At 44.0% G+C, this 22302-nt stretch overlaps 1 long non-coding RNA gene across 1 annotated transcript in view; it reads left to right on the top strand.

Moving 5' to 3' along the window:
• Nucleotides 1-367: 367 nt before the first annotated feature.
• LOC146890386 (uncharacterized) overlaps nt 368-22302 on the top strand; it is a 150122-nt gene continuing 128187 nt past the window's right edge. The window contains exons 1-2 of the long non-coding RNA XR_015735891.1: nt 368-642; nt 864-946. This is a non-coding gene — a long non-coding RNA (uncharacterized LOC146890386). The remainder of the gene's footprint in view (nt 643-863; nt 947-22302) is intronic.

The raw sequence follows: 22302 nt of genomic DNA on the forward strand, positions 1-22302 counted from the left end.
CGATATTTTCAGCATTTGCTGAGGACAGTAAATTTTGTAGTTTATGTTATTTCACTTTTTATGACTTTTTAACACTTAATAAAATTTTATTAGAGCACTTTTGTGTTTACAAGGCCACAAAACTCTTGGCAGGTTGTCAGAAGTCCTTTTTATTATGATCCTACTGATATACTGCGAGTAATGAAATAATCATGTCCAGAAATGTATCAAAGGCCAGAGGGATTATCCCACTTAATAGCTCCACAGATGCGCCCAGAAGAATGGGGACTGCGGGCGGGACAGGCTGGGAGGCGGCAGGAGGAAAGGAGGCCGTCCCCCGCTCCTTTCTTCACCATTTCTGTTGCTTTCCTAAAAGGCTACATTCGGGGTCATGTGACTTTCCGCGGTCTCAATAAAAAAAAAAGAATTTATTCTATTGCAAAATGTGCTTTTCTTTTTATTCTCCTTGTGTGGGCTTTTAAGGCCGTTCTAGTGGCAGCGGAGCCGGCTCAGCGGATCCCTGTCAGTCACTTTCCTCTCTGTACTAAGTCTACTTTGGTGCCATTTAAGCAGCCGATGGTGACATTGCTGTGGAGCGTCCAGCTTCTCCAGTTCACCCTGAAGGCTCAAAGAGGGACCCTGGAGGGCACGAGCTGTTTTAAGGTCTGTACCCTTCTGCAAACAACGTTTGCTGGTACTGCTCGGTTTTATTTTGTTTTGCAAACCAGAGGTCTCTGCCTTCTGCCTGACAGAGAGCCACGGTGTTGTCTCTATTTAGCTTTTATTTTTTAATCTTTGAGGGGTTAAGACTTGCAGTGAGGAGAACTGAGATACTGCAGCTTTTATTTCCTTTTAAAAGCCAGTTTTCTCTTTCTTTTAAGTAGATGCATGGTCGTTTGACAGACCAGTGTCAAGTTCCGTCTTGCTACAGAAGAAGGCCATTGCACTTCCTGACTCTGGAAGCAAGGTGGGTGGCTTTGTTTTTCAATTAAATTTTCTGTCTCTGGCTTCATGTTTCTCTTTCTGTTATTTCATAAACAGTGTGCCAAAGTGATAAAAGGGATGAGGATTGGACTCATAAACGGGGTGATTTTGAAATGGCTGCTGTGCTCTGCCCATAACACGTGTTCTTGCAGACTTCGGCTTTGGAGGACTTCGGCAGTAGTTTTTCAAAAGTGTGTTTTGCGTGTGTGTGTGTGTGTGTGTGTGTGTGTGTGTGTACGCACGCGTGCACATGTTTCCAGCACATTGAGTTGGGGTTTTGTGTTCTGCCGTTATTTAACATGACCCCTAGGAAATGTGTGTCTCTCTCTGGATCGCCTCCATCACACACTGTATGTTCCTCTTCTCTCCGGATATGTATGCGTCTGCTCACCAGGGCTCTTTGATTTCAACTTCAAGGGAGCAATTTTAGTTTTTGTGTGTCATTTGTTAACCCCGAACAAAACTTGGTACTTGTTCTAGTAGCCTACTGTGTGTCTTTGATGGTCTAGGCTCTGAAAGGAACACAATGAAGGATTATACTTACCCTTAAAAAAAACTGATGTGCTTAAATGATTTCAGCAGTCATTTTATTCTTTTCATAGATGTTTTCGATTTGCAAATGGGTCAGATTTTTTTTCCTTCTTTGCATGATTTCTCTATAGCAATGGAAGGGCCCAGAAAGGAAGTGATGTTAGGTTCTGAGGAAATACTCCTTCATTCTGGCTATAACTAGTGGCTTATATTCTCTGCCTCTTACTGGGAGAGATGGAGAGAAGGCTTCAGACTGTGTTGTTCCAAATTTCATAGGGCTTTAAGTAAGAGGATTGATGCCCATGTGCGGGGACCAAGAGGAAACTATTCATTTTCCTTCTGTGTCCCAATTCAGGGAGCTTGTGTCTGGCACAATTTAACTACTACTTCACAGGCTTCCATCATTTTCAAGTCAGAAGTTGGTTTTATTAGATTATGAAATTATGAAGCAAATCTCTTTTGTGGCAGATAGATTTTATACATTGGAGTTTTGCAACTCTTATTTCAAAGAAGGGTGGTGTGTTGGTTGAAATAAAATAACAGATGACCCCAGCATGGTCAGGAGGTCTTTCTAGTATCCACAGAGACACTGCAGTCCCTTCTGGAGCCTTCAGCACAGAGAAAAGAGAAAAGAGAGAAGGTCAATTGCTTCATCCAGAAAACCCATCTCAATCCAGAAAGTTGAGTCAGGGAACCAAGCTAGAGGCCCCGAAGGTTCCCCTTGTCCGGCCAGGAGATGGCAGAGGGCAGGTGGCTTGTCTCCTGGATTAGCTTTGGAAAGCCCCCAGCTGACTCTGATTCCAAGCTACTTTACATTTTGTGTGTGGTGTTGGGTGTGCCAGACTCTTGATTACTTTCTTTGACCTGTAAAATGGGACTGATGTGAATGGCTCCCGTTTCATTCTGTGAAGAGTTCATTCCTATAGAGTAATTAAAAAGGACCCAAAATGTAGCTTAAAGCAAGCCTTGGGAAGACTAGCCTCCAATAGGCTCTTGCCAGGAGCCAAGCTTCACAGCACCTGGCACAGAGTGAGCTGGTAGATGGGGGTTGGATGCTTGAGGCCAAGGGCTGCTTCCTAGACTGTCCTGGTGGCGGCAGCTGTGGTCACCAGGCAGTAACAGAGGCTGTATGGGCCTCACAGGGGCCCTGATTCTCCTAAGAATGGGTAGTGTACTATTCAGGGTTCTCTAGGGGAACAGAACTTACAGAATATATCAGGAAGGGACTGTGACATCCCTGTGAATACTAGTAAGACCCCTGCTGACCGTACTGGGTCATTCGTTTTCATAGTTCAGCCAGTTTCACTCCCTGTCTTGTTGAAATAAGAATGACAAAAACTCCAGCATGCAAAAGATACACCACACACCCCAGAGCATGCCACGTTATCATCTGCTGCTCTGTGTGTGTGTGTGTGTGTGTGTGTGTGTGTGTCTGTGTGTCTGTGTTATTGGAATAATAGAATAGCTTACAGGCTATTCTGTGGTCCAGCTGTGCAACAATGGCTATCTACAAAGGAAGGTCCAAGAATTCAGTAGTTGCTCCGTCCACAAGGCTGGGTGTCTCAGTTTGTCTTCAGTATATGCCAGAATCCTGAAGAAGTAGACTCTAATGCCAGTGAAGGAACAGACTTGACAGCAAGAGCAGGAGCAAACAGGTGAAGGGAGCAAGCTTCCTTCTTTCACATCTTATATATAGGCTGTCAGCAGAAGATGTGTTACAGATTAGAGGTGGCTCTTCCTACCTCAAAAGGTCTGGACTAAAAGTGGGTCTTCCTACTTCAAATGATTTAATTAATAATAAAATCCCTCACAGATGTACCCAGTCACTTGGGTTTTAGTTAATTCCAGATGTAGTCAGGTTGACAACCAAGGCCACATTGCTGGACAGGTTGTGTTCAGATGCTCTCTTTCTTTTTTATGTTTCTCTAGGGTCTCAATTACCAATCATAAAGCTATAAAGTTGTTGAGGGAACAGATTCCAAAGTTTGTTTCTTTGTTTGGGTCCTTATATCAGCCGGCGTGGTGATTGACAAGACAATTTAATATGGTGCACAGCTCAGAGCACCACATTACAGTGCACAGCTCAGAGCACCACATCACAGTGCACAGCTCAGAGCACCGCCACATTACAGTGCACAGCTCAGAGCACCGCCACATTACAGTGCACAGCTCAGAGCACCACATTACAGTGCACAGCTCAGAGCACTGCATTACAGTGCACAGCTCAGAGCACCACATCACAGTGCACAGCTCAGAGCACCACATTACAGTGCACAGCTCAGAGCACCACATCACAGTGCACAGCTCAGAGCACCACATTACAGTGCACAGCTCAGAGCACCGCCACATTACAGTGCACAGCTCAGAGCACTGCATCACAGTGCACAGCTCAGAGCACCACATTACAGTGCACAGCTCAGAGCCCCACATTACAGTGCACAGCTCAGAGCACCACATTACAGTGCACAGCTCAGAGCACCGCCACATTACAGTGCACAGCTCAGAGCACCACATTACAGTGCACAGCTCAGAGCACCACATTACAGTGCACAGCTCAGAGCACTGCATTACAGTGCACAGTTCAGAGCACCACATCACAGTGCACAGCTCAGAGCACCACATTACAGTGCACAGCTCAGAGCACCACATTACAGTGCACAGCTCAGAGCACCGCCACATTACAGTGCACAGCTCAGAGCACCACCACATTACAGTGCACAGCTCAGAGCACCACATCACAGTGCACAGCTCAGAGCACCACATCACAGTGCACAGCTCAGAGCACCGCCACATCACAGTGCACAGCTCAGAGCACCACATCACAGTGCACAGCTCAGAGCACCACATCACAGTGCACAGCTCAGAGCACCACATTACAGTGCACAGCTCAGAGCACCACATTACAGTGCACAGCTCAGAGCACCACATTACAGTGCACAGCTCAGAGCGCCACATTACAGTGCACAGCTCAGAGCGCCACCACATTATGGTGCACAGCTCAGAGCGCCACCACATCGCCATCGCTGCTCGGCGCACAGCTTGCCAGTCCCTTTGCATACATGGACTCACTTCTTCTTCACTTTTCATGCAAGCAGTTATCATGACTCCTATTTAATGGGTAAGGAATACAAGGCCCAGAGAAATCAAATGACTTTCATAAGGTCACACAGCTACTAAGTGACAGACCTGGGAATTTAATCCAGGTCTGTGGAAATGAAATACAGTTAGCAGTACTCTCCATTGCCCTGCAATGTGTTTGATTTCCTTGATTGCCTAGTCGATTTGGCCATTTCTAAGTATTATGTAAACTAAAAAGAAATAGAAATGATGGAGGCTGGAACCCAGGCCAACTATCTTTGAATCATCTTGAATTTCTCAGGGAATAGAGTATTGGACATGGAGGTAAGGTGCAGGCCTACCTCAGGGCCTTGCTCTGCCCCAGGGCCTATTCTCAGATCACAGATGTTCAGAAGGAGGCAGAGAAGGAAGAGATATGATTTTCTTCTTTTGAAAAACTGGATTTGTTGGTTTTCATATCTACAGTGACCTCCAATTAAAGACGAAGAAGCCAAATCTCATGCAGATGGGTGGCTGAGTAGGCTTTCATTTTCACCTGGGGTTCTTCAGGAACTTTAGAGGTAGGTTATTCTCTCGAGAGACATGGTGGGATTCTGACTAGTTCAGGGATAAAAAACAGCCCAAGACAAAGAGGAAAGCCTCAAAACGTGCACAAGCTTCCTAGTGAGCAAAGCCACATGCTAGGGTTCTGACCGAAATAAATACATGGCTAGCTTTGTACCCCTGAAATAAAGGTGCATAGAACCCCCAAAGATAGCTAAGAAGCCCATGAGTCTTTCCAGGGATTGTCCAGTACGTCCTGAATAAAGAATTCATCCAGGGATAAATTTTGCTGGGCAGAAGATGTACTGATGAAAGCCCATAGCGCCGGTGTGCTGTATCCTGAACTCCGTGGGAAAAGGCGAGGCTGTGGCCAGGTGTTGTGGTCCACAGTGACCCTCTGCCGTGGCCCAAATCGTCAGAAGTCATCTTTGACTTGTCCGTCGGCAGGGACGGAGGAAAGGGGGGGGAGGGAAGTGGGGGGGATGAAAGCTACTTCCAACAAACTTGTCGTGTCTACATGAGGACCATGGTACCGAACGAATCTATATGCAGCTGGCCCTGCGCTCAAACCAGGGAAACAAGATTTTGTTGACTTCACTAGGAAAGAATACTAGGCTGCCATCTTTCTGTCTCGTGTAAGTGTGAACACTTAATTCAGCCTTTTCTATCTCGGATTTTTTTTTTCTGAGAGAGAAAAATAATTAGCCTTTCAACTCATAATTAGGATGTTTTGGGAAATTATGAATATGTTTTAAACCCTTCATTCTAAAATTCCTAAGAAAGTCTATTCTAAAACAGTGAGAAATCTAGCGTCTTGATAAATGTGAGAAAATTTGAGATGTCATGCCAATGCTAACGCCAGTGTCAGGAAGATAAAAGCCACGGGACTGGACATCGCTAGGGTAGACACGCAACTCACACGGCAGCAGATACCTTCTGTCATCATAGCTTTTCCGGGTCTTGAGCCATTTTTTTAAAATTGGACTTCCCTTTCATTGTGCGTCGACGAACTCGCCAAGTCAAACGTTATTGCCGTAACAGGGGCTGAGTGACAAGCGCATCTCTAAGGAAACAGGTCTGAGTACTTTTTGATTATTGGATGGAAAGGATGCAAGCTTTTCCCCTTTTATGTGTCTTTCAAACCAACTGCCCTGATGTACATAACATCTTTTAAAAATGTACCCGCACCTTCGCAGGCTAAGACCAAATATTTCTTAAAATACGAAAGTCTTGACCATTGCTAGAAGGATCTTATGGGTGAGACGACACCTCAGCTCTCACCGAGGCAGAGGGCCTGGAGATCAGACCGTAGTCCTGAAAGTTACCTCATCAGTAAGGCCAGTAAGTAAAACCATGCCCACAAGGCAGCCAGTACAGCCAGCTCCCAGGACAGGAAGTCCGGGAATCCTGTTGCTAGGAGACACTTGCCTTTGCCCGGCAGCAGGAAGATGTCCTTGAGGATGGCTTCCCCTGTGGTTGGCTTTGGACGCGCTGTGAATCGGACTGTCCTTGTTGGTGGCATCCTCTCATCAGGGCCAGCTAGTCCACCGAGGACCAATGGTCGGTCTCGATCCCCTGGAAAATTTCTTACCTGTCCTGCACCTTGACGATGCTGTCTTCTTAGACCAATAAGTATTTTATATGTCTACTTTGTGCCGCGGGAGTATGAAAAGAATGTGTTCCTATGTAGTGTAAAAGAATGTGTTCCTATGTAGTGTTTATCCCTGTGAGAATGTTAGGAAATGAAATCACACTTCAGGGTGTATAAAAGCAAGTACAATGGCTGTAAAGGGGTAGTTAATTAATGGTAATTAAAAGGGTTTCGCAGGGGGAAGGTCCCAGAGAAGGATGGTTCTTTTGGGTGAACACTACTACCTAGAGGTTCTTCTGGAAGGTACTGGATTGCCATAAATTTGTTTTGTTCTCAGAGAAATATCCCCAGCCTAGCACAGTGCCTGGCTAAGAGCTCTTCCTCGGGACTCAGGAGCTGGAGGGTGCATGGGAAAAGGTTGTGGGCAGTGTGTGATGAGGATGAGGGATGCTGTTGATATTCAAAGGGAAAGTCAGATGAAAAGGTGAAGTGAGGTCAGATACTCTGTTTTGCTCCAGTGTACCAGGGAAGGGTGTAAAATGAGGTGGATCATGCAAGGTTAGCACTAATTATGAACACCCCCCCCAAAACCCACCAGGAAGTGACTCGAAGAAGGGTGACCAAGTCCAGAAGAGATCAACGCCTTCTGATCGCCACACAAATCCTCTCACAAACGCGCATCTCCCAAATATGTGTAGCTTACTGCATGTCAGTTATAACCACCACGCTTCTCAAAATGCACGATCCCATTAGATGATCAGTGTTTGATGAATGCACTTTCTCAATATTTTATATATACAGATGAGGAAATGGAGGCCGTAGGAGGTTGATGTCTTCCCTGGGTTCTTCCACAGCAGATGACAAGCCAAGACTTTGTGTCTTCTGTCTCTGTGCGCCTTGTGGCTCTGTCCTAAGGCTGCCTTCTACTAAAGGAACTGGAAGGAAAGCAGCCTGTGGTTGGGGGTGGGCAGCTGGGAGGCAGTGGCAGATGGCTGCAAGGTGACCCCAGAGCTGGCTGTGGGGACCAGAGGGAAAGCAATTCTCTCTCCTTTGATTGTGCCTGTGTTTATACTTTGGTAGCTATACTTTCCTCGACTCAGTTTTTTTGGGAATGCTGGGGACTTAACTCAAAGTCTTGGGCACGCCACTTGCTCTGCCACTGCGTGGTATCTCTAACGTTCTTTGAATTTTAAGACAAGGTCTCTCAAGGTCTCACAAGCTGGTCTTGAACTCATTTTACACCCCAGGCTAGCCTTGAACTTGAGTCTCTCTTGTCTAAGTCTCCTGAGATTCTTGTTCCTCCCTAATGTCTCACCTCGTGGTGACAGACGGTCCTGGGTCACTGTATGGGAGTCGGCTATGAGACACCTCTAGAGTTTGGTAAGGCACAAGGAAACATTATTCTGGTCTGAAACACTCTGCCTGTGGCCCCTCTTTGAAAAGATCCAAAGAGAAAGGAAGTCACAAAGAATGAGATGTACAGCCCACAAAGTATCACTAACATTTGGATAATATGTGAGCATTATATTTAAATATGAGTTTAATGTCTTCTCAATGGTCCTCTGGATCTAATATTGGAAATATGTATCTCTGTTCCTGAACCCAGGTAAGCCTGAAACACTATTGGGCCTCAGCTTCCTCATCTATGAAAATGAAATAATAGAATGGTGCATTTCATTCAGTAGTGAAGATCACATAGATTCTAACTGCTATTTGTTTATTTATTATGTGTGCATGTTTGTGTGCGGCATATGAATGTGTGGAGGGCTATTCGGCAAATGATACTGAAGATTTTCAGGAGATGTTTGTTAAGTGAACATATGAAATAAATATTACCACTTCTACAGTCAGTCTTCCATCTTCCGCACCTTCCTGGGGAGATCCCTTGTTTCATGAGTGTGGAAGTGACACAGTATGGGGGGTTCTGTGGGGTTGGAGATGGCTACCCCATCATCCCACCCATCCAGGAATTCCCTTTGCTGAGCAACCAATTGGACAGAGGCAATCTAGTTGATTATTGTTTTGTGGAAAACATCCATTTTGGCAGGAGGTTTTTCTGATTTGATTTCTTCCTCCCACCTCTCACTGGTCTGACAAGATTGACTCTTTATTCCAAGCATCCAGTTTTACCTGGCAGCACTTTGGAGATAGGGCCCCTGCTCAATGTTCCTTTTGAAGGCTGTGTCAACTGCTTTGGAAGGAGCAGATTTGACAGTCTCCAGGTCCCTTCCAGGGAGCCTTGCTGGTTCTTACTGTTATTCTACTATGGAGTATCGGTTTGCAGCATAGGTCTAGAAACAGTGGATAATCTCAATACGAAGTCATTGACCAGGCATACAAGTAAATACAAGTAAACTAACAAAGGGAGCCAGGAAACCTGCCACAGGGGGCGGGGGAGAAGAGACAGTTTGGACGGTGGAGCATCTCTCCTAGTGCTTTGTGCAAATAACCGGAAATATGAAGGCTCTTCTTAAAGAAAGTCTTGAGTGTAGAAGCACCTGCTGGCCTTCCAGTGATTCACAGAAAGCATAAACTATTTTTTTGCCTTGTCTGAGTTGTAAATGTTCCTTTATAACCAGGATGCTACTTCCAGGTTCCACCAGGAATACCCATCATAATTCTGAACAGGTAATCCAGGCCTGGGAAATCTCACTGACTTCAGAGACCCTGATATGTAGCTTAAATACCAAGATAACATCCATTCCTGGGCCATGATGAGACAGTGGCCACCATGGAGTTTGTCTTGTGACATCTCTCCTGGGTTCAGGCTGTGCACCTCCTTGGATGTGCTCAGCTCAAGGATCTCATTCTCATCAGATACCATGGTAGGTTACCAAACCTGAGGAACCTTGTCCCCTTAAGTACCTTCTACCTATCCATCCATATTTCTATCCATCTAGCTTTCTATCCATCCTTCCTTCCTTCCTTTCTTCCTTCCTTCCTTCCTTCCTTCCTTCCTTCCTTCCTTCCTTCCTTCCTTCCTTCCTTCCTTCCTTCCTTCTTTCCATCTATCCTTTCTTTCTTCCACTTACCCATCACTTTAACACATGTCTTACAGTACAGGCTGTACTCTCTGGAAGGTGGCTACTGACCATACTTATTTGCTTGGTCACTTTATCTACACAACTTAGTTCAGGCCTGGCATAGAGTGACCACTGAAGAAACGTCCACTCAGTAAATGAATGAACAGTGATCAAATAAATCCCTACTGTGTACTGGAGCAGGCAGCAGTGATGTGACACAATGCAGCTCCCATCTTTTGTTTCCGGGTTCAGAAATGTGTTCCAGTATGACTCTATACTCGTCAAAAAACAAACAAACAAACAAACAAAAAAACAAAGAAAAAACCCCAACAACAACCAAACTGATTTTAAGCTGTATGTATGTATGTTTGCTTCTATGCACATATGTATATTCAGTTGATTTGTTGTTTCAGTGAGATGTGTTAGAAGAAATGCTCAGATCCCTTTGGAGGGGAGTGGAGACAGCAGGAGAATGGCCACTTTGCATCCGGAGCACCTTCCTGAAGTGAATGCCACCCCCAAACACTAATGGGTCTTAGAGACTTCGGGACACCAATCTTAATGCGCTGCTTCCTACCAGCCTTGTTAGTCCCTGAAGCCATCTGTAAGGAGTTATTGTATTTGGCTTTCTGAAGCCATATTTCTTAAGCACGGACATTTAATTAGTGCTTGTTAAGATGCTTCAGTGCCTTGGCTGTGGCTCTCACCCCTGCCGTTCCTTCCTGGTCAGCGTATTTTCTGGGAGTGTTGTTTCCAGGAAAGTGGGTGGGAGGCTTCTGTTTGCAGACTTAGTACATGTATCCACATGAAGCAACTTGTCTAAGAAAGCAACTGGAGGGACCAGAGTGTCCCACCAGCTGCACAGGAAGGGCCTCGTGCTAAAGCAGCTACTTTGAAAGGCCTCCGGTTATGATATTTCTTAGGGAAAGTGGAGGCCTCAAAATGGGTTTGGAGCGGAAACCTATGGTGTTAGATACCGAGGCTCTATACAAGGATGCCACACAAAGGAGATGTACTTGGAATACTAAGGCTAAGTACCTCTCTAAAAACTTAATTTAAAATAATATGCTTAAAAGGACATACATTTCGGTTGCTCAAAAGCTGTTGGTCGAAACTAATAATTCACAGACACTAAAAATGTTCGCCGAATCTCACTAACAGACTAAACACACCAAATATAGTTATATTTTGATAAATATCTAACACATCTAACTTGATAATATTAATGAAGCTTTCAAATGGTTTCATGCAGTGAGACACGTGTACTGAGTTTCTTCCAGATCCCTAATGCACATTTAGACTAGACGGCCGTGATGTTTTGCTTAGCTTACGAATCTCAAACACACGCCTTTCAAGAATATTTGCAAAATATTGAAGGAATGTGTACCTAGATAGGTTAAGAGATTACATACACATATTTATTCATCTATACCTATATATTTACATATGTATGTTCATCTATTCAAGTATATACACATATATTTTACTGAGAAAACTTTCTGTGTTTTATAACATTCACAATGAAAGAAAAATAGCTCCAGGCTGGTTCTTGTTTTAATCACAATTAAAACAGATTTCCTTTCTATTTGATCTTTAATATTTTCCTTTATGATATTCTTTGACTAAGAAGGGAGAACAATACAGGCAGTGTGGAGTTAGTCAAATGATGAAGTCTCCATAGTCCACAAGGAAGGGCCTTTCTATTGGAACCCTGCTTGCCTCCATAATCTAAACACTTAAGTGTATTAAAGGTTTCCGTGATGGATTGATGTTTGGCATTGGGTGTCAAAACATTTCCTGCTGGGCTCTCAACCACTAACAAGCTTTTGTTTGTGGGGAGGAATCCCGGAGGAGGTGATGGGAGGGTGGGGGAAGGAACTGAGTTGCCACTCTTGACATCTGAAGTCTTTATCAGTTGCAGCAACTTTGTGGTCCACACTGCTGGTTTGTGATGTTGTTGCTGATCTGCCAATCATTCCTTTGACTCACTGCTTGGTTATAGACATCTCCAGGCATCTGCGGTCTTATGAGGGTAGTTGCATCCACCCAGCAGACATCTGGCTGTCAGTTACAATTGCATCCCTGCGCCCGAAGTTTTTGTCAGGTGCCCTTGCTCCCCTTTGAACACACTACTCTGACGTACCAAGACTTCAGGCTGCTGATGTGAGAGGCGGAGTCAGTTCCTGGCTCTGGCGTACTCGGGAAAGATTTATGAAATGAAGAGGGGTCCTCATTCTGCTGGAGGGGTGGCTGTTTTCGTCAGCACGGCATTTAATGGTACAGCCATTTCCTCTGAAGCTTGTAGAAGTCACCCTTTGAACACGGAGAGAAAGAGTACATTCAAAAATTATTTTCACGGTGTTGCCACGTTTACTGTTTCCTGTTGTCTTTGCCTGAAAGTGTTCGAACCAAAATTAGTGTTGAGGGGAAGAACATTTGAGCCAAGGGATGAAAGGAGCTAGTGCTTTGTTTCCCATGCAGGTTCCTGTGTTCCCTTTGATTTAAGCACTGTAGACCCCGAACAGGATATGACACCAATTAAGAACATGAAACTTAATTTTTGAACTTAAATGATCCCAGAATCCTTCTTCTAGCACCTGATTGGGGGCCACTGACATGACATTTTTCAGCCGCAATCTTAAATGTATTGGGTTGGCTTTGTTTGAGGTACACAGAGCCACTAATCCTGGTGCACACAGAAGCCTAGCAGGGTCTCAAACTATAAAGCCATAATAAAGACTATATTTCACGTGGTGATTGACAGCTCAGGCCAGAAACTCAGGCACACCTCACCCCGTGAGTTCCAGACCAGCCTTTCTCAGTTGGAGGCAGATACTGTTTTAAGATTTAAATTTCAAAAAAAAAAATCCATTAATTTCATCTCAAAAGGTAAAACAAGAAAAAAATGAATGCTAGCTGCTTCTTCTTGGTTTTAAATTGCATCTCTCTCGAGAGTTTTAATGTTCGCTGAAAAAATCAACTTTAGATAGTATCCTCACAAAATAATGCGTTGTTGATGGAAGAGATGAAAACCAGTGTATCAGATAACATATTTAATTTATAAAGTTACATGCTAGTGTTTAATATGAATGCCAAGAATAAAAACAAAGGCTGGCAAATCCAGGCAGTTGGGTCAAGCTCCCAGCTCTTCACGTTGACACTGTGTTTGACTATAGCTAATGATTCCGTGAGAAAGGTATTGGTGTTTGCCAGTCAGCCCCTGGTGGTCTATAGCACACATTACATAACCCGCTGGTGGGTCCAGCAGGGCTATTTCTCATGGCAGACAGTAGCCTTTTATAATTCCTTCTGGACATGGAGGGAAGGAGTTTTTACTTTAACCTGTTTATTACACACTTGAAAACACTGGAAATGTTTATAGAAAGAAGTCAAATTAAATTTTGTGGGACACTTTAGTAGGTTCACAGGTTCAAACTGATCCAACCCAACGACACCAAACTCGGGTCGTTGTGCTAGGAACAGACAAACAAAAGTCACTCGTGACTTCTGCTCTTCGTGGAAAATGAGCACAGGCAGCTTTTTCTAGCCGCGACCGGGCTCATTTCCCGTATGCAATTGGTGCCTCGCTGTATCCCCAAGGATCTGTGTGAGTCTGAAACACTGTAGAAAAACGAGAATTTCCACACTTAAAAAGAGCCACAGCAGCATTTGGAATCACTGAAAATGAGAACAGAGGAAGAGGAGAGGAAGGGTGGTCTGTCTGGCTTTCTTCCCTTCCCCCAATTAAAACAGAAATAAATGAGCAGGGGCGGGGGACTCCAAGGTGAAAATTGAGTGTGGGGCTGCTTTTAATTTTTAGAAGATATTAGAAACAAAACAAAACAAACAAAACCAAAAAAAAAAATAAAACCCCTGCCAAATCTTTAAAATTTCTCAACTCAAACTGGAAGCAGTGATTGCTGAAAGGAGCGAAGCCATCAAGGCCAAATTCGTCAGGCGCCCTGCGAACGTTAGAGGCGGTTCCAGGAACCTCAGTGCTTTTGACTGAGGTCTGCCTTCGCTCTCAGCGTCCATTCTCGGCTAGGGCTTTCCGTCATTTCCCCACCCACACGCGGGCGATTCTTCCGGCATTGTGCACCCACCCACCCACCCACCCACCATCACGGACACGTTTGGTCTATTTAAACAAAACAACCCCCTTTTTAAGGCACCTCCTAACAGCCTTTAAAAAAGCATCTTGAATTTGGGATTAGAGAACTGAATCCTCTGCAAGACAGATCTGGCGGGCACAGTGTGTTAACTGTTTCCTGGGCCACCATCTTATTGTGTGCGAGCGGACAGAAAATGGTGATCCTGCATGGGTTGAATGAGGGGTCCTTCATGTGCGTTTAGCTTCCCGTCACAAAACCTGTTTGTATACAAGAAGGAGAGCCAACATTCTCTGGTCCAGGGACCGCTCAAACAAAGCACACACATAGTGCTTAGCAGATGTGTGGGGAAACATGAAAGATGGTAGGAACAAGGAGAGCAAAATTCCTGTGGGGGGAAGATTTTTTTTTTTAAATGCAACAGAAAATTTCAGTGAGATATGGAATTCCACAATGACACCAAATGAATGCCATTAACAGACACCTTCCTGCTCCCAGTTCATAATCTACCTTAAGAAAAGGATCCCATGGGAGAATCTCGCTTGTGAAAAAGCCCGGTATTTCGGGGGGGGGGGTCACTGGCAAGCTGGCTCAGGTAAACAAACTCATTCCACAGTTATTTGCACAAGCGAGTCAAGAATCTAATGTAAAACTAATGTAAAAATGTTTGTGTTTTGAGTCAAGAATCTAATGTAAATCTAATGTAAAAATGTTTATGTTTTGCTTAATTTCTTAAGAAGACAATTATTAAATAATGCACCTTTGCTAGCAGCATTTGGCTTGGATTAGCTGCTTGCTTAACAGAACCACAGCTAAAATGGTCTCAGACTCCCTGGAACTGGATCTTAAATTGAAGAAAGAACTTGGCTGGAAGAAGGACTGACCCTCTAGCACTGACAACTGATCACCAGTCTCTTTTGTCTAAAGAAAAAAAAACATATTTTTTTGCTATAAGTTTTAGGCTTTTAAGACAGGAAAAACAAACAAACAAAAAACCGTAGAGCAGAGTATTTTAATGTTTTTCTTTTGACTGCAGGTGCCAAATATCTAGGAGTATAGGAGGACAGCGCCGTGTAAAGCAGACTGGCCGCGAACTGTTTATGGCACCCACAACAGTGCTCTTTCTGCTGTGTGCGGAGTTGTAAGGGGGAAAATGTGTGCACAGTTAAATCTAGTAGCGATAGGAGTCTCGAAGCAAAGTTTATTATACCAATGCCTGAAAAGCCTTAGCTTTTTTATGTCAGTGTGTTAAATTTTGGTGTTTGCAACAGTATTTTAGCTCTGGAGCTATTTATTTGGAAGCATCCTTGGGAAAAAAAAAAAAAAGGGAAATGGACAGATGTCCATAAACAAAGGGCGCCACCTGGTGGTAAAGAAGAGGTAAAAATGTAGATCTCTGGATATTGCTTCAAAGACAAACAGATGGAAGGGCAGTGTGTGTGTGTGTGTGTGTGTGTGTGTGTGTGTGTGTGTGTGTGTAAGAAACTGCATTATTCGTAACATTTGGATTCCAACGTCATTCAAGCTTTCCATTTAAAAGCATTTGATCGTCTATTTCATATTCAGTCCTCCCAAATTTACATTGCAGATATTTTATTCCCGATACATGCATCTGAACAGATACCAAAATATGACCCTAAGACGTATTAAGAACAATAGGACGCACAGTGCCTACATCTTCTAGGCATCTTGCTTTCAAGTTGAACAGTGTCCCAGACAAAATTAAACAAAGGAAGCATTTGCTGCCACATGGGGTTGTTCTCAGGGTGGCTTTGTGGCTCACCTGGTCAGAAAGCTGTGACAGGGCTGTGGCACAAACTCAGTCACCATGGGGAAGAAAGGGCTTTGGAGCCATGACTAAAGAGCAGGAAAGCGTTCATTTGAAAATGTCAGCTGTAGCTGAGGCATTGGAGAATTTAAACCTGTGCATTGTGACTCTTCCACCTTTTCAAACTCTAAAATTAGGCCAGGAATTACATATATCAGATGCTATGCAAAATGTAAAATAGGTTTGCCGTTTATGGCTCTCTACGTAAGGTGTAGATTAAATCTTCAGCCTCCAATAAAATTGTATTTCTGCAATAAAACTGCTGCACCTTGACTCGTGCCTACATTGAATTCCAAATTAAACACCCCATTTACTGTTCTGTAACAAGAAAAAGGGTTTGCTACACTGAACAATATTACAGATAGGGAAAGCGTCTTCCATTCTGCTTTACCACCTCCACAGGGTTCACCAAAAAGGGCCCCTTCCCCACCCTTCTTAAGAACTACAAAATGCGGGGTGGGGGAGGGAGGAAATGAGTAAGCTTTGTCTTTCATTGCTAAAATTTATATTCCTCCCTAAATTATCTAAATCAGCCTAAGCGGCGAGGCCTAAAAAAAAGTCAATCAAGTAGTGTATTTACTGCAAAATGTCCCTACCACATTCCCCAGATAACTCAGGCTTCTAAGCAGGACCATCTGGTGTGCTAAAGGCTAGGTACATCTCTTTATGCATTATATATAATGTAAGCACTTTCCTGTAACACGCAAGTGCCATTCACTCTGCCGCACACGTAAGACTGCAGGATCCATTGACTTTTCAAACTCGGGTATTATGGGCTAGTTAATCTCCCTCAACATTGATTTTTGAAGGCTGAAACGGGATGTTTATTTTCGACAGCCCAATAGTCCAGTTTTTCTTAACACCATCCTCTGACCTGGCCGACTCCGACTTCTGACATTTGTCGAGTGGTATTATTAGGAAGAAAAACCACAGGAGGCGGGAATTGGGAGTCAGGGATACTGAGGCTGCATCATCTCGCCATCCAGGGCCAGTCATCAGGTCAGGGGACCGAGGGGCCTACCTCTGGTTCTTCTCCACACTCAGAAAAGCCACCCTCTAGTGGACTGAGGTAGAAATGTCCTCTCTCTAGCTGTCACACAAAGGTCTTCATTTTATAAATACAGCCCCTTACCCCCTCTCAGGAAATGGCAGACATTATTAACCTTCAAGCCAGACACAGAGAGATGCATGTTGATCACGAAGGGATTTCTAATCGAGTTTAATGGTGTCGTACCCCAAGGAAGTTGGGCTGACAATTTCCATGGTGCTAAAAATGCTAATTGTTATGTTTCATTGGCTAGGTGAAGAAGGAAGGGATGGTCACAGATTTAATGTTCAGGTGGGAAGTTGTTATGTAGATTTCTGAAGTAAATGTGAGGGAGAAGTGAGCATTCTTAGTGTCTGACCTACCAAGAAGGTAACTTAGGGCTTAGGTCATTGGAGAATTGAGTCTCAGTGTCTGCTCAGATCCTGGAAAGAACTCCTGCAGGGAAGTGTAACAAGAGTTAGAGTTTCCTAACAGCGCATGTGTCTACCCAGGGATACAGACGCCCATAGCATTGTGGTGTTGAGCACTGACCTTTCCAGCGCCTTCAGCCTCCCAGGATTCCTGTTATGGTTCATGGTCACTTTTTGCCAATGTGTAAAGAAATCATAGGAAGAGCCATTGGAACTTTTAGCTCAGAATCAAGAGAAAGGTTTTTTTTTTTTTATTTCTTTGATTGCTCTTTCATTGACTTATGAAGTCATTAACTGCACCCTGGTGGCAGAATGCTTCACTCCCCCCACAGCCCTGTGTCCCATCTTGTAACACGGCATGTCATGAACTTCGACTGTCTATCCTCGTCTTTGGATGCTTGAGCTGGGGTCCTTACGGGGCAGACACACCCATAGAAGTAGCTGATATTGGACATCTGAATGATGTCTTCAGTTTACACTTTGAACTCAACTTTGATGACTCTGGACTCTGAGGCTCCAGCTAGACCTGTTCTAGAAGGTCATGGTGTCACCGCTTGCCAACACAGGAAACATTCCTCTGCAGTGCAGTTTGATACTTGGTAGTAAGTCATGAGAAACTCCTTTGTATTCTTGTGTTATACACATTTAACCTAAGTTTAGAAAGCATCTAGATACAAATTATCAAAAAAAAACCCATCCAGCAGGGAGTAAAACTCAGGTAGTTACAGACTGTTTTAACTGCACCATCCCAGGCTCTTCATAGGAATGGCTTTTATAGACTTCTATAAAATGGATCCTGTGTAGAGGAAATATAAACAAATGATTCCCAGGGCTAATAGGAGCGATGATACCAGTGACCAGCATTATTTTCCCATCAATAATGATAATTATACTAATTAGTCCAGGCATCACACCTGTGCACAGCTCTATCCCTATTTTACAGATGAAGTAGCTGAGACACCAAAGGTTAAGTGCTTGCCCGGAGCCATATAGTACCATAGCAAACCCCACAGTCTTCAAACTCGCTTTGGCTGGACTAGTAACACTCTCGCCTCCTTGGCAATGGATGCTTTTGCCTCTCTTCAAAGAAGGAAAATTACTCGCTGCTTAGGTCACAGGGGATCCGTGTTGATGAACAGTGGAGCCAAGAGGTCAACTATTGTTGGTTTAAAATCACAACATCCTTCTATTCCCAACGCCGTCTCCATCTTCTAGGTTAAAGTTACTTTGGTTATCGTGGTGCTCCGCGTAGGTCTGAGGAGAGCCGAGAGACACCCATGTCCTTCCGAACATGGCAGAGATAGGGCGGATCCCAAGGTGTGCTGAGTTCGAAAGGATAACTTGTGAGATACGGACTTCTTTTCCTCTATGGTCACAGATGTATATAGGGGTCTTCTCCCCACGTACTCAGGGGCTTCAGTGGAAACCGCAGTGACGCACAAGGAGGCAGCTTTGCGTGCGTGTGCTCAGAGAATAGTGTGGAGAATTTTATCCCTTGGGATTACAAGAAAAGAAGAAGAAAAAAAAGCCATCAACAACAAACTTGAAAACAGATGGTTGTGATACAGTCTGATAAGAATGTAAACAGGAAAACATTGCTGTTGACTTCTTTGTTGGGAGTCAGTAAGAATTAGTTATTGTCTAGAGATGAATTACAGATTTCCTAAGTCTGGCCATGAACAGCCTCCGCAAAGTGAAACCAAATCTCTGACATGGGTGAGGACTGGCAACTCCCGAGGAACCCTCCTCATTAACATTCTTCTTGATTGATAGAAAAGATGGAAGCCCTTGGAGAAGATCATTTCTGCTTTCTTTGTTGTTTCTTTTGTCCTAATTTGATTTAGAAATATTACACCCCTCGGACGGGTCCTCTTTTAATTTCTTTCTTTGGTTGTCAGTTTTGGGGTGTGTGTTACTCTAGACACATATAGAAAGCATCTCTTTGGAATATGGGCGAGTATTTATATAAACTCATAACATTTATTTTTGAAAGACTTTCTTTTCCCATGGTTACTTAGATTCAATAAAGAACTTGGCCAGCCGTTCATGTTTGCCTAGCCCTGCCAGACTCTTTCAACATGGCCAGGAAGCAGACTCGTTTGGTGCCGTTTCTCAGCTTCATACTTTCGCTGGAGAGATAGGAACAACAGCGAGTGACTACCTCCCCTTAAGAGGAAAACCCCCAGACAGGAGAGAAGAGAATGGAGTCCTTGGGAAAGCAGCGAGCTTTACAGAGGACATATTAGATCTGGTAATAAGTATTGTCCTGGCTGCAGACACGTCCAGGCTTTCTGCAATGACATCATGAGAAATAATTGAAATTTAAGCTTCCAGCCTGGACTTTGTACACTTTTGGCTGTTTGGGCAGTAGGTAGATAAAAGGTGGGATCCAGCCATGATGTTGAGGTCTGGAGAAGTACCCTTCTTTTCAACACACATCAGTTAAGGAAGACATGGGCTGTATTCCTCCAAGAATATGCCTTTGGGAAGAGCAGTCCCTTCTCTAACATGTAATTCATCTACTTGCAAATACTTCTTAACGGACCAGTCCACACAGCGGGTGTGGTACATCCCAGTAGCCCCCAGCATTTTCTTCATTTAACAATGGTTATTCACTAAGTTCTTATTAGGCTCTAGCCGCTGCCCTGGATATCTGGAGTAGCAGAACAAATAACATATTTACGTGTTCTTCGTCGAGCATAAAATCTGGCGGGGATGGACAGCATCAAATGGCTAATTACCCAAATCACTCATTGATGACAATGTTACCAGTGTTACTACAAACAACAAATGCTGGTTTCTCTCCGCGGCTTCTGCTCTTCCTTCTGCTGACAGCACCATGGTTTTGTTTTGAAGGCCCATCTTCCACCGTTACACACAACCTCGACACAGCTGTCAGTCAAGGGGCTCCGTCCCTCGCTTGTGATGCAAGTCACGACAGGAGGATGTTCCCCTCTCCACCTGGAGTAACCCGCTCTCCCCCACTAGTTTCATAGTCTAAATGTCTTGGAAGATTGGAGCTGATTTATTCTTGGCTTTTTCCTTTCATTTTTCCCCTTTCATTTTTATTTAGTAGCGACTTTGTTAAGTGAATGAGTCTCTGCTACTTACAACCAATTACAATATTGATAACACTGCCCCAAATGCTGTGACTCAGATAGGAAGCAAACTGTGTGGTGATTTGATGGCTTACTGGAACTCAAGAATAGGCCATCCATTCAAAGGAGATGCTTGGAATATTCTGTTTTGAATACCATAAGTTTGATGGCCAAGTATTATTTCCTTTTGTGTCTTCAGCGAGTAACATTTCCCATAGTAACAATATCAGAAGTTATACTGCTTACAAAACAGAATTCGACTATTACAAACTCTGATGGTGTAAAAGAAAAGCTACACCCAGAGGTAATAGCTAATGCATGTTAATATTCTGTGAGCACGAAGGTCAGTAACTAGTTTTTAAAGCTAATGGATCCTGAAATGGAGGTGTAATTAAATCATTTAAAGTTATACAGTTATCTAACTAAAGGAATTTTAAAAAAAAATCAAAAGTTGACCCGGAGGAAAGATGGAGAGAAGTCAATAGCTACTGATAGCTGAAAAAAAAATCAAGAAACAGAAATTCATGGTGTGTGTGTGTGTGTGTGTGTGTGTGTGTGTGTGTGTGTGTGTGCATATGTGTGTATGGATGTATGTCTCTCTCCCCCGCCCCCCGTGCAGTGTTAGAATGGAACTAGAAATCATTAGAAGAAATAACAGGACTCTGTTAACAGTGAGTGACTTCCTACAGGGGAAGTCAGTGATAGGAGACTATCTAGCTAGAGACGGTAACTGGACATAAAGCTGGCAGGTGAAACTCTCTTATTCCGGACGTCTAAAGTGTCTAACCTGGTGTTAGCCTTAGGATATAATATTGTCCTCATGTTCAGACAGTGCCATTATAGCTAGGAACTAACCCTTCCATAGATTTCATCATGGGATAAGCTCTTATTTGAAGACAACACCTTGGGTCTATAACTGATCATTTGTGTGTGATAATTAATCTATAGGAAGAGGACAATGACAACAAGAGTTGGAGGCCGGGTTCACAAGGAAACAAGCTGAAGTTGTTGGTTCTGGGAAAACAAAACCGATGGCAGGAGACAAAACCGACAGCCTTTCGGCAGGAGGCAGCGCCTTGGAGACAGCCCGCCAGGTTTCTCCACCTCCCTGGACAGACAAGAGGAAGGGGGCTTCAAACGCATTGGGGGGAGGGTCTTTTTAAGACTCAGGCCGACTGTATGACTCTCTGGTGTGTAAAAGTGAAGTACTAAATTTAGCAATAGGCTATTTCAAAAACTTTCGGAGAACTTAAGAAATCAGATCGAACCATTCATTTTCAAAATCAGGGTTTGTGTCAGTCTGGAGGCATGCTGGGAGACACAGCAAGAACACTTTATCTGGTTAGACATCTTGGCTTTATAGTGGAGAAAGGCTAATGATTGAGTAGCTGGAACAGTCACACCTTGGCTGTGGTTCCCAGGTAATGTCTCATTAGAGGAAAAGGAAATCAATATTCACATTTCTTCCTCTGAAGTACTGTGCTAGCTACAGTTTCCCTAAAATTATATATACGCACACGCATATTACTTTATATATCATGCTTTAAAAGAAACTCACATATTTTAGGAGAATTATAAAACTCTTTCCTTGTACCAGTATTAAATATTTATTGCTTATTCCCCTAATAAAAAGAATATAATTTTTATGTCAAAAAGCTTCAGAAATACAGAACTTATAAAAGCTATAATCTTCCTCTCACTACAAAGCAAGCAAGGAAACAAAACACATAGCACGCACACTTGGTACTGCCATGTCCAGACGGCTCGGAGGTGGTCCATACTCCGGCCCCCACCAGCACCCACCCCCCGCCCCCACCCCCGCCTCCACCCGAGTTTCCTTCTGACACCAGTCTGCTCTGTTGTGTCCAGACTGCTGCAGAGGTAGTGCGTGCTCCCCCCTCCCCCCCCCCCCCCCCCCCCCCCCCGGTTTTCCTCTGGCGCGAATCTGCTCTGCTAGGGCCCTGCTCTGCTAGAACGATCAGCTGCACCTTCCCTCCTCGCTCCAGTTTGAGCTGCCATTCCCAACCTCTGACACTTAGGTATGGAAACAATGGCGGAGACACAGTCCCGGCTTAGGGAC

Source organism: Myodes glareolus, chromosome 21 (genome assembly GCF_982192425.1).
Source record: "Myodes glareolus chromosome 21, mMyoGla1.1, whole genome shotgun sequence".
NCBI lineage: Eukaryota > Metazoa > Chordata > Mammalia > Rodentia > Cricetidae > Myodes > Myodes glareolus.